The sequence below is a fragment of the Corvus brachyrhynchos genome, unplaced genomic scaffold (genome assembly GCF_000691975.1).
Source record: "Corvus brachyrhynchos isolate BGI_N302 unplaced genomic scaffold, ASM69197v1 scaffold54, whole genome shotgun sequence".
Taxonomy (NCBI): domain Eukaryota; kingdom Metazoa; phylum Chordata; class Aves; order Passeriformes; family Corvidae; genus Corvus; species Corvus brachyrhynchos.
Window position 1 is genome coordinate 947,628 of NW_008237902.1, and position 13,399 is coordinate 961,026.

Genomic DNA, 13,399 nt, shown 5'->3' on the forward strand with positions numbered 1-13,399 from the left:
CGCTGCAGCGCGGGGGCGGAGCGCGGGCAGCGCCCGCCGCAGGGCCGGGCCGGGCAGCGGGACCCGTGAGGGGTGGGAAGCCTTAGAGAAATAGGAGGAAGCATTTTAACACCGCAAAGGCGGCTGCCAAGAGAAGGGTGGCGGATTCTTTTCGGTGGTGCCCAGAGACAGGACAAGGAGCAACGGCCATAAATTAAACGCAAGTTTCACCTGAACGTGAAGGAAGAACTTTTCGTTGAGGGTGGCACAGCACTAGAAAGGACTGCCCAGGGAGGGCGTGGAGTGTCCCTGTCTGGAGACATTCAAACTCACCTGGGCACATTCCTGTGTCACCTACTCCAAGTGACCCTGCCGTGCCACGGGAGTTGGAGTGGGTGATCTCCAGAGATCCCTTCCAACCCAAACAACGTGGTGATTCAGTGAAACCTGGGGAGGAGGGCTGTGAGGATACCTGAGGAGGAGGGCTGTGAGGAATCCTGAGAAGGTGGTCTGTAAGGGATCTTCGGGAAGGTGTCTGTGAGGATATCTGGGGAAGGTGGCTGTGATGGTATCTGGGGACGATCTCTTGGGAGAAATCATCAGTGGAATCTTCACTACCACTGCAGTCTGAAGAGACATAAAAGTGGCCTTAAAAACATAAAAGCCCCATCAAACACAAGCTTTTATAAGCCCTGGGTAGGGTATGACTGTCTTGAGTCAATGGTTTTACAATTTACAGAAGCAGTGACATTTCTAAAGCCCAGAGGTCATCCCAGGTTTCTTTAGGGAAGCAGCTCCCTGCCTGGATCAGCACATCCCATGCTGTGAAGAGGTTTTGCTCCTGCACTGGAGAATGACGTCAGACACTGCCCAGGTCATCAGAAGAGTGTAGTGAGAACCAGCTTCTGTTGTTAAAAATGGGGAGGAAACAAGGGGAGCTACACTGGTCTAGGAACTGGGGTTAAACGAGGAAACCTTCTCCAGGGATAAAAAAGAAAGTTCTCCATTGTCAGTGAAGGAGGTGGGAGGGAGGGGCTGGCTGGTTTCATACATCAGGGAACTTGTCCCCTGATATTTCATATGATGCCCAACAATGAGGACATATACTTTTGATGGTCATTTTAAATACAGCTGTGACTACTGTTCCATATGACATTTTTCAAATATGGTTCATTAAACTGTCTTGTAAATAATGCCTTTTCTCTCCAAAAAACTGTCAACAAGGTTAATTCCATATTTCCTGACAGACATATTAGGCATTTCTTTAGTAGTACAGAAAAGGGTCATGTTTATTTTTTTTTTTACTGCTGCATCTGAGCACTGAACGCAGGATACAGATCTATTCCTAAATCTGATTTTAAATACAGCTCCCAAATGTGATGTTGCCTCAACAAAATCCCCTAGGATTGAAAAAAACGGTGAAGTTTTATTATTTTTAATGGCATAGAACAAACACACGCACGTAAGTGCCCCACATTGCATCCTCCCCTTGGTGCACATAGAATCTAATGAAAACCACATGCCTGCAGGAAGGCAAAATATAACCCAATAAAAGCAACAAATAGAAGAAATCCAAACCGAAGCCCTGCAGATTTGGATGTAAATCCTTACCTAAAAGCCTTGCTCTGTCCTCCTTTCTACAATGGACTGTACTGTTTTGCTGAAGGTGGCCCAGGGCACATATTCATCTCAAATCTCTCTCCGTTGTGCACAGACCATCCTATAAACTGTTCATTTCAGTGGGAGATAAGGTTTATATAACTTCCACCTGGCAGGGTCAACACAAGCTTTCTCCGTTCTTACTTAGATTAACAGGGTACTGTTCAGTTTATTCTGCATGGGCCTTTTCTGTAAGGCTTTTAACAATAAAGAATTTTTCTCTTCTGCACAGACATTAAAGGTCTTTCACCATTTTAAATCTGATGGTTAAGAGATTTCCCCCGTGACCTTACAGAATTCCATGGCCATTCAGTTTTACACAGTTCCATTTGACCCATGTTTCACCCCAGAGACCACTGCATTTCAGCACCACCAGGCACAAACCACATTACCTGCTAAACATTTGAGGACTTTTATGCACCATGACAGTTTTGCATAGATGCACTAATTACTACTTTCTTGATCCACTGGAGATCAGACCAATTCAATTCTCCCTTGACCAATTCTTCAGCTCATGAATTCCTAGCCTTGGCTGGTAAAAAGCAACAGAACATCGTTTGCCTCCAAACTTGCAGGAGTTCTACCCATTATATATTTACAGGAGCAGTTAGTTCACCCCTGTAAAACACACTTGTTAGCACAGTGCACCAGGCTCAAGTCCTTTGGTGACCTCAGGACTGTTGACTTCACCGAGTATGAAATAGGCTGCTCTGCTTGCCAGTCAAAGACCTGAATGATAAATTACAGAAACATTGTATATAAAGTAATTACATTCTTATGTGTAGAATTTGTGTCAGAAGTGTGTCTTCATTTATTTAATTACTTCATAATCCCATATTCAACACATGGCTAATCTTTCTTGATCCTGTAAAACACAGCCTTCCTGTTTAATCCTGATAGCAATCTCTATCACTCAGCAGCTGCAGCATTTCACCTCCACACTGTTTATCATCCATGACTAGAATTGAAACACCCTTGTCAGCTGTTTTTTATCTCGGGACACTGCTATAATTGCCTCTAATTCTCATCCAAAAATACAATATTGCAGATCTGTCTGTTGGGGTTGACTTAAGTATTTGGTATTTTGGATGTAAAAAGCTTCTTTTTTCCAAGTTAGAAGAAATATCGAAGAGGTAGAAACCTTTCTTTTTTTTTTTCTTACTTTTTTTTTCTTACAGCTGTAAAAAGTGCCACAGTATTGATTTTGGATATTATTTGATGATAATTCAACTGTATAAATCTTTTGATCAGAAATCGTATTAATAACCATGCCCTGCCAGCTTCTCCATGCTGTTGCCTGCCCAGGTTTGTCCTGGAAGCAGAGCCCTCTGGCGCAGAAAGCATTTCACACACACGAGAATCAAAGGGCAGATCTCGACTAAACTCCCCATGCAGAGGAATGTCTTCATTATCTTAATAGGGCACTTTGGAGCTCTCAGTTAACAGAGAGAGCTTTCAGCACCAGACTGGCAGGCAGCAGAAACACAAACCGAGGGTGACTGGAAAACCAAGTCAGGCGCTCCTGCTTTCCCTGAAGCTCCACTCACATCACATCAGAGCCAGTAGGCAGCAGCTGTGCAGCCAGCAAGGTAAAGTCCACAGCAATAGCACAGAAGCCTTATCACGTGCAGGATTTTACTTCCCCCGTTTATACTTGGCAGCAAGATTCACTTTTTCACCACCCTGACTGCTTTCTATAGTTCTTAAGGCAGAGGTTGCAGCCTTTGTATTGGCATCTTGAAAAGCTCCTATGGACTTTTATTCATTGTGTTTCTTCTTCTGTTGTGAGCCACAATTCCACTGACTTAATTTTTTAAAAAAACATTCACTAAGGAAAGAAAATCTTTACAGTAACAGATGTTTAAAGTGTATTTCTTTACTGTGTACCAGAGTCCTTCACGACTGGATTAGGAAAATTCAGCTCTGGCCATTTAAACAGATTTGAAAATATATCACTACAAAGGTGCATGCAGTGGGACAGACCTTTATTTAACAACCCTTTGTATCTTCCACATACTGCCATATCCTTTTAATAGACAGGAGTTTTATTTCCTCCTGTGAGTCTCAGAACTGCAGATTCTGCTTTGTTAGCTCTGCTGGGCAATTGTGCAGAAAAAACCCCTAGTTTAACCTGTGCAATAAGTGATCAGTGGCTTATACAAAGTTCTTGAGACATTTGTTCCTTTTACAACAGACCATAATTCTTCTTTAAAAATACTACAAATACAGGCTCTGATTTGCCTCTGCTCCTGGCCTCTGCTCCCTATGACAGCCATGTTTTCGCAAGAGTGCCTGGAATTTTGCAAGAATTTGCTAAATGCTTGCTGCCAGAGGTGCTGTGAGTATGTCCCACGGCAGGAGAGTTACAGACTTCTAGCAGGCAAAGTGTTCCCAGTTACTCTGGAGACATTGCAGTTGGTGCAATTCCCCATGTTCTTGTCCTTCTGAAGCACTTAACCCCAATGTCAGTGATTTCAGTGAAAGAGAAAACATCCAATGACCTGGAAAGATCATCATGTTCTGCAATCTATTTGCTACTGTGTATTAGTTGTAATAACTCAGATTAAAGTGAGTTGAAATACTGGCAAGTCCTGGACAGAGTAAAAGCTGAACACAGTTTATGGTAGAGAGTATAAGAAACAAAATAATTCAAGTTAAAGAACAGTAAAAAAATTATTAAATAAAACTATTTATCACATTAAGAAGTGGAAGGTGGTTTTCTAGATAGGTCTTTCCTACCTTGCAAAGCTGTCTTGCCCATGTGTGTCTAGAAGTGCGAAACGAAAAATACATTTAAAATTGAAAAGACTCATGTTCACATAAAATGCATAATCAAATACAAGGTTACACTCAAACCGAAAGATGAGATTGAGGCAGGTATTCACAATGTTTAACTTGTGTCTTCTGAGGCTAATCCTCAATTTCCTCTGTCAAAACAAAAAAGAAACAAGTCTTTCTGAATGATGCCTTAGAGCTGAAGTCTGTCCTAGCCACTGTGGATTGTTTTGTGAAGGATGTTATCAACTCCAGAAAGAGCCTACACCACCAGAGGCACACTAGGTATAAAGCAGACCTTGTGATTACTATCATGAGAACCTACAGACCAACATAAAAAAATAACTTAACTGACATGAATCAGTCTATTTGGGTCATGTCAGAACATTCATCAATTTAAAGACTAAGTATTTAATGGGAAGATAATCCCTGCATATTTGACAAATGGTTTCAGTTTTTATCTTTCTAGTGAGTATGGTGATCATGACAAAAGTAATTTTATAGTATTTCACAACGTATCTTGTAAAATGGCAACCGTATTTTATAGTGGCTTTTATTACTACTGGAACTTTTACTAGGAATTGCATCACAAAAATTGGTTAACATAAATATTGCAGTGAGGAGCTTTCACCATTTGATGCCAGAGTTAACTCAGCCAATGCAGCCTTCATTTTCAGATGGAAAAGGTCATTGGAATTAAATTTGTCCTCAGACTTTGTACTTAGCTGGGATGAAACACAGGTATGAAGTTTTTTAGTTCTCTTCAACCTGGAAAATATCATCCCAAGATCTGCCACTGTCAAGCTGTCTTACAGGGTTGCCTTAAGCCCTTTCTATAATACATGAACAGAAACAGAGATTTGGAGATTAACATGTGGAATATAAAATGGGTTTGTTCAATATTTACCAGGGTAAGATCTGTTTTGAACATCTGCCAGGCACCACAGCAGAAAACAATAATAATTAACACCACTTACATTAACAGTCAGATTTCAGAAATTGAATTTGCATGGAAGATGGAGCATCATTAATGGCAGAACTACATATATTAAATTTGCATTCATGTAAATGTTAAAGAACACTCAAGTGTGCTTGTACTTTCTTTTCTCTTCCTTAAACTTTCTCATATTTCCCCATTTTTGCTACTTTTTTCCCCAATCCTTAACACAGCCTTATGCATCCTCACATTTTGAGCTCTTTATGGTTCTTTATGATAATTTCTTCCATTCTTCCCTTTCTCCTTTTGCTTACTTCACTTCTCCCTTCCCCATTTTCCCTTGTTCATATAAACACATACTAAAATCCTTACAAAAGCAGCAGCTTTCCTGTGGCTCATGGAGCCAGTGCTGCCTGATGGACAAGGAGTTCCAGGACATCTTGCAGCTTGGAGGCCAGGCTTGGCATCAGCCCAGCTGCATACGGTTATCATCAGATTTGAATCTGCTGAGTAATGTGGAAACAACTGTAACTCAGGATTTATTGTACCAAATATTCTGGCTCTCACTAAACCTTCTTTTCATTAAAGAAAATAAAATAGAAGTATTGATGTCTATAGATGAGGACAATAAAGATGAGCCACAGCTGAGCCATAATGGTTTGCACACTCATAAACCCTCCTCAGTTTTTGTGGCTTCAATGCTTTCCTACGGGGGATAATGGTAAGAATGTGCTGGAATGAAATACTCTCAGATAACGCAGGAAAACAGTTTTCTTTCTGCCTGTCGCTACAATTTAGGTGTGAAGCTTAAGCTCTCTGGGGAAGCTGACAATTCTCTTTGCCAATAACTTGGATCCTTATGGAAAACCAAATGCTGTTTTACACAACCACTGAATCCCTTGAAGCCCACGTGCTTGAGATGAAGAGCTTGGGGAGGGTGGGTAGAGGGGCATTAGGTGTGGCAATAGCTGGAACAGGTGAGGAGGTGCAGGTAGGATTGACTTCAGTGTCTGCTGGGTTCCAGGGGAGCTGTAAGAGATTGAGGACTGTGGACCTGATGTCCAAGGTGAGGCATGAGGGTTCTGATATCTGATTCTCAGAGGCAGCTTCAGGCCTTGGGATAAGGGAAGGAAGGAAAAGGAAAAGGAAAAGGAAGAGGAAAAGTGGACTGGTCAGTCCTCCTTCTCTGGAGACCATTATGTCTGCAGAAATCTAACAAAATTTTCAAATAGAAAAGTCATTTTTTTACCTCAATCAAAGATTGAACTCTTAAGTACTTTGGCAGCTCAAACTGAGTATAGAAAATTTATTTCCATTGCTAGAAGATCTGAAAAATAATCGTTTGAGATTGTTTTTCCTCATCTACAAGTGCAGGACTCTTGGTTGCATGCACACATTCCAGAACATTGGACAGAAGTGCAACAGAACAAAGTGTACAGCTTGATTATACACATGTTTTTCTGAATCCAGTTCATAAAACCTGTCTGACCTCAGATAAAGTAAAAACTGCAAATTCCAAATGTACAGCTGAGATTGACCTGAAGAAAAAAATTAATACTATTAGCACAAGTCAGCTCTCCATGTTCCTGGCCCATATACTTTTAAAAATGAGATTATTAAATTGTTAAAGAGGCAAAGATAGTGACTCCCCAAGGCTTCATAGAAAAATGTATGAAGATATACACAAAGGTGACTTTAGACATTAAAAAGTCTAAGAAAAGGTCTGAAGTCTGGCCTCAAATGAAGCATGTGCTATTAAATATTGTCACCTAGGCCAGCAAGAGAGACCACACTGAGTGAAAAGCACATTAGGAGACAATCACCAGCACACTGATGCCACATTAAAAGAATTGCCTGTCATCTGCTGTCCTCTGCAACAGGAGGATTTAACAACGTCTAGAAACAAGTATATAACTATTATATTATTCTTTTCCCCTCAGCAGCATTTTTGCAAGAAACTACAATTAAATAGATAATCCTATGTCTCAGGTTATTTTTCTAGATATGTAAATGCTGACAAGCTCAATAAACTGCTTGGTATATGTGGGTTTAAGCCATTAATTTGAAATATTGCTTCAGACTCCTGCCCAATATTTCTCATCATTCATAGTCCAAAGTGTTGCTGAAAGAAAGTGTCAAAAGAACAAAGAGCCTGCCCAGACAGACTGGACTTGTTTCCAGACTTCATAATAACATAAAATTTAAAAAATTAAATTTAATCACTTGCTGATGTTTTATTCAACAGAAAATGGAAAACCTGTTGGATGTTCAAAATCTAAAGCTGCACTCATTAGACACACAGAGCTAAAAATTCACAAGGAGAAGGTGGAAAACCAGCACTATGGTTTGGGTCCCAGATGCATCCTGCAGCTCTCACCAGAGGCTTCCCTGCCTCGGAAACGCAGGAAGAAGGACAGGAGGGCACCAACACCTGACTCTTGCTGGCTTCCTGTGACAGCTTCCCTCTTCCTTCTTAGGGGTAAATGCAAACTCTTGTGCTCCCTGCAAAATACGAGGACTGCACAAATTCTGGTTTATGCCTAATAAATACGCAGTGACAGGGAAGCATATGAGGCACAATTCAGCAAGAGAAAAATGTTACTTAAGATCATATGGGAAAGCACTGAGTAATGAATTGTTCTCAGCTGGATAGAAAAAATATAACTCCCTCCCTCTTTAAGTCACAGCATAAAGTTTTACACTGATGAAGACAAGTAAGAAAAAACATCTAACCTCAAGAACATGGAGTGTTTTGGTTAATTTTACCGAATAAGTCTCTTGGGACTATGATACGTAAGTTATATTCTCTACTCATTTAAACAACTCATACACTTCCTAAATGCAGAGTACAGATTCTTGGAAGAGCCTTTGATTAAAGTTCATCACAGCACAGTTCATCATGTTACAGCATGGATACTGGACACTTTGACGAAGACTCATAGAGCATAAGCAAAAATAATAAGAGATGTCAGTAAATTAACCCCTTGTCTGGATCCTGTTTGGAATTATATTTCAGATTTAGTTCCTATTGAATGAAGAGTGAGATAATTAAAATGAATCAATTAATATTCTCTAGGGCTCAACTTTAAGAGTTTTGAGATAGCCAATAATTCCATGGAAGTGGAATCATACATATTTATCTCAACCCTTACACCTTCAGTAATCGCTTCTTGCACTGCACTCTCTCTTGCACTGGTGTAGCAGAGGCTTGGGAAGAATAGAGACAGGAAGGACTCTGGCTTAATAAATGCAGGATGGATATAAATAAGCACTGCCTAGCACTAATAGGCTGTGCAGTGAACTCCCAAAGGAGACATTGCTTGAGACTCTTAAGAAGAGGATGATTAAGGCATTGGTGAATATGCTCTGGGGAACTATCCTGCAGTGGCAGAGAAATGGGCTAGTAGACAAAACAGGTAGTTTCTAGCAACTTCAAGGCATGGAATTTTATCCCCAGCAGCCATTCAGACAACTCCAGAGAGGCAAGGTTATTTCCTATGTACATAAAATTCATATATGGGAAACGCAAACTCCTCTATTCAGCATATAAATGCACACAGTTGTGTAATCTTAACACCGAATATAAATAAACAGTGGCAGAGATGGTTAAGATATACACACAATAACTGACAAGGTATTGCCCTGGGTGTGTCTGAATGCAAAATGGGATATGGCTGCTCTATATTACACTCTTACACTCCATTCCATTTTTAAGTTTTTCCATATTCTTCAAGGGTTGAACAATTTTTTGCAATTTATTTACTCTTAGCATTAAAGAGTATCGACGGTGAATTTGCATCCAATCCTTAATCCAAATGGACTTTGCCAGCAATTAAAATCTGTGTTTAAAATGCAGTTTTAATATTTTGACATTCAAAAAGCAACCAAAGGTTTTCTCTGATTTTAAGTAGAAAGAGGAAATAATGTATTATTCAGGCTCCAGAGCTTGCTTAATGCAAGATCAATTTTGTTAAGTGTTGCTTAGCAATGGATTATGAGTGCAGATCCTGAATATTAATACAGGATGGGTATGGCAGCAATTTCTGTGAAAGTACAGTTTAAAAGGAAAGGATTATCCTGGTGAACAAACAAATAAATAAAAAATACCTCCAGAGATCCATACACAAAAGGAGGTCACATCTTCTTCACCTCTTGCATCATTTATTGGCCACTAAGCCAAGTAGCAGAAACTTTTGGATGATCTTTGTTGTTTTCCTGACATGTACCCAAAATGCTGAGAGTCTGCTCCCAAACCCAGAGGCAGAGCCAAACTTTACAATGGCACAGGATTGAGTCAAAGCAACAGGATCATAGCCTGGGTGCTAGCTTTCTTGTGGTATTTTATATCTGCAATGCAATACATTGAGGTGCTTATATTAATTAGATGTATGTGTAATACTGCTCATGGACAGTGGGGATGTAGCTCTCCCTTATAATCAGAGCAAAGATCTTTGACATTTAGCTATTGCTGTTGCTATAAAAGAAAGTGCCCCTCACCTTATGCAGTAAAATCCTATTTTATCCTGTATTTTATTTTTATATGGTCTGTAGAAGAGAGGACATGTGGGACAGGCTGTGCTGGGAGAATCACAGGCTGCTGGAGAGAAATGGGGGAACAAGAGCCACAAAGCCATAGAAGATTTGCACCTGAGATGGACGTTCCAAGTTGGGTTTTTTCTTTGATTGAGATTCCTCACACAGACTGTGCCTGCCTCACCCATCTGCAAACAGCCTGCTCTGACAACATTTTCTAACACTGTGCTTTGTTTTAAATATAGACCCCTCCATGTTTAAGGTTGCAGTAGAGTTGGTCAGGAGGATTGCAACGTCTAGGCACAGCTTTGGCAAGCCCTAAAGATGGCAGAGTGTCATTTTGACTTTTTACATGGGACACGTTCTCCATTGTTTTTATAGCATACATTACTTGAATTTCTTAAGGTTTTTTATTAAACTGAAACAACATACACATTTTTGTCTTATGCAATCATTAAATACTCCTGCATGTATATTCTAAACTGATCTTATTAGCTAACATTTTTCTGTTACTTAACTGGTTTCATCATACAGGGTGAAGTCTGAAGCACACTAAGATCATTGCTCTAGAAGATCTCCTAGCATTGTTCTATATGACTCTTTTGGGATTTTGATCTTAATTTACTAAGTCTATCTTTGCTAAAGATGGAAATTTATAACAAAGTACTTATTTGACTCTCATTGATTATTGTCTTATTTGTGTGAACAAGTCCTGCCTAATAAAAGAATAACTTCTCAAGTATATTTGTTCCTAATTCTCCACTTTCCATGCAACTTGGGAAATCCTACTTGTGTGTTTTTCTCCCCTCAGTCTCAGCTTTATTTATGACATCTAATTTTCTTTAAATGTAGCTTTAAATGATATGCAGATTTGGTTTTATGCATTACTTTGGGGAACTGAGGAGAACAATAGATGTGTATGCAGTTGTGTGACTGTTGATCCTCAGACCACTTTCAACTAGTCATTAGATTGTAAACTTTTCAGGACACAGGCAGTCTCATAGTCTGCATCCAGTAGCTGACTGCTATCTTCAGCCTTAATATTAAAAATAATTACTAGTGTTTATATTAGAACATCAAACAGGGGTTTCAGAATTCATACATAAAATATGAGACAGTCCTTGCCAGAGCCCTAATAGCAGAAGTTACTTCAGCAAAGCACTTAAACATAGATATGACCTTGTGGGTAAACTTAGAGGCAACTTCAGGGATTTTCTCTCGCTTCTTTTTTTTTCTTCCCCTGTTTGGTTTTTTTTCTTGCTCTCCCACTGTGCCAGGGTATTTAAGAGAAGCAGAGCAGTAAAAGAAACTCAGGAGACACAACCATCTTCCGTCTTCGTAGCAACTTTTTTCCTTAGCTGGAGAAAGAATTACTTGCCTTTTTATTTTGAAAATGTTATGCTAAGGTTGAATATCAAAAACATGATCCAGTATCTCAGCCTGACCATTAGTGACTTCCTTCTTCTGACTTCTGCTGCACAGCTAAAATTTTAGGTAATTCAGGCTGAGAAATTCAATAAAGACCTTCAGAGATATCTTCAGAGAAACCTTACTGCTTGAATTGGATAGCCTGACTGCTCAGGGCTGAGATAAGCAGCAGAAACCCTGGTGGCCTGTTTTTTCATGCCCTTTTCTTGATTGGTAAACCCTAGATAGCATTTATTTACTCTTCCACTCTCATGAGCTTACATATGGGGCTTTTTTATTTGCTTAGTTTCGTTTTCAAAAAGCTGCATTAATTCCCTGTTACTTTGGACATTTGTCTTGCATTGGAGCTCTCGGTTAGGTGACATTTTCCTTGTACTATGGGAAGAAAGTGGGACTCAGTGTCGGTCTGTAATGTGAAGGTAACAATTTTGCTGAGGAACTCCAGTGGGTCTGTTCAGGGTCCTCTGCTGACTGAGTTAGGTGTGTTCAGCTGTGTCCAAGGTTTGCAAAGGTAGGCAGTGAGTAATTCTTTTATGGAAAGTTCTGGCTCAGGAAGCATGGTCTGCAGAACAACAGTTTCCTGCAACAGGAGCCCAGGTTTCATGATTTTGAGTTCTCACTACCACATGTGAAGAACAGCAGTTTTCACCTCAAAGTATCCTGTGACTTCCTTTACCACTGCATTACTACATTCATTCCCAGCACACATCTGTATATTCCTGCAGTGCTCAGCAGGCACCTCCCACATCCATCCAGCTGTGCATCGCTCCCCACACACACTGACTTGTTGAATGGTGAAGCTGCTCTGTGAAATCATCTGCTTAAACACAGTTCCTGTCTTCAAAATTCAGCTCTGCTGCACAGTTAAGCATTCACCATCTCCTGTCTTCAGCCCCAGCAGTAATTGCTGTGATGCAGCTACGTATGATAAATTTAATAAACCTGGGTCAAAGCAAGTGAATATCATTATGGACAGGACTGTGCATTTACAAAAATTGCCAGTCAGGTCTTATTCCAGAATTCATATTTACAGGGTGCAATCTTACTCATGAAAACAGCCTCCCTGAAGTCATTGTTTATACTCTTTTTAGTCAACATTGCTCTGTAAATATGAATATGAAAAGCACTTTTAAAATGATGTGATTGTTCTCCTAGATAAAATTTTCCTTAAAATGTATCTAAGTAGCTGAGTTGGGTGGGAAAAAAAATCAATCTCCAAAACTAGGAAATGCTATGACCTTTAATTATACATTTCAAATTAGGACTGTGTCACATTGAATTTGCACATAATCAGACTGGATTGCAGAATTTAACTTATTATTCAGTCTATAGTCTATAACAATTAGGCTCAGAATTTGATCCCAGTATATGGGGTACACATATTTCATGACAGACATTGACTAGAGAGAACAGAACACAGCTTTCACTTCATCATAGAGAGGTGCCAGTCTAAGTACTCCCACATCTCACTCTCTCTTTTCATCACTTTTCAGTCACTTCTGTATCCCAGAGTGTACAAACTGCTTTAAGAATTGGCTTAAGGAACCGGCAGTTCAAATCTTCTTTGTTTTCATGGGAGGGAAACAAAGTTCTCTTTCCTTTTATTCATTCTGTCTATGAACTGTGTTTGAAGAAAACAGTTTCAGTTTCATTTGTTTGTTTTGTTTTTAATCAGGACTATAAGTTGTTTGTAATTGCCATCTCTAACTCTAAAAACAATTTTAGCTGATGAATTTTGCTGTCACTTATGTTGCTGTATCAAATGTCCTTCCTCTAGCATAAAAGCATCAAACTTAACTGGATTTTTTTGTATTTTTTTTTCCTTTTTGTCTTTTCAGATGGAGAACCACATCAATTTTTTTGGTAGTTAGTAGTTTTTAACATTTCTGTACTTTCATGCTTTTGAGTGTCAGTTCCTATGAGTAAACATCAGATTTAGCAACCAAATCAGGTGTCTTTTGCACAGAAACTAAGAAAGATTTTTACTCTTTTCTAGAGAACACAATTCCTGTTTCAAGCTGGCCAATGAGAAGGAGTGTCTAATTAACACATAAATCTGATAAAATACACTGGCATGCTTGTCTTCTG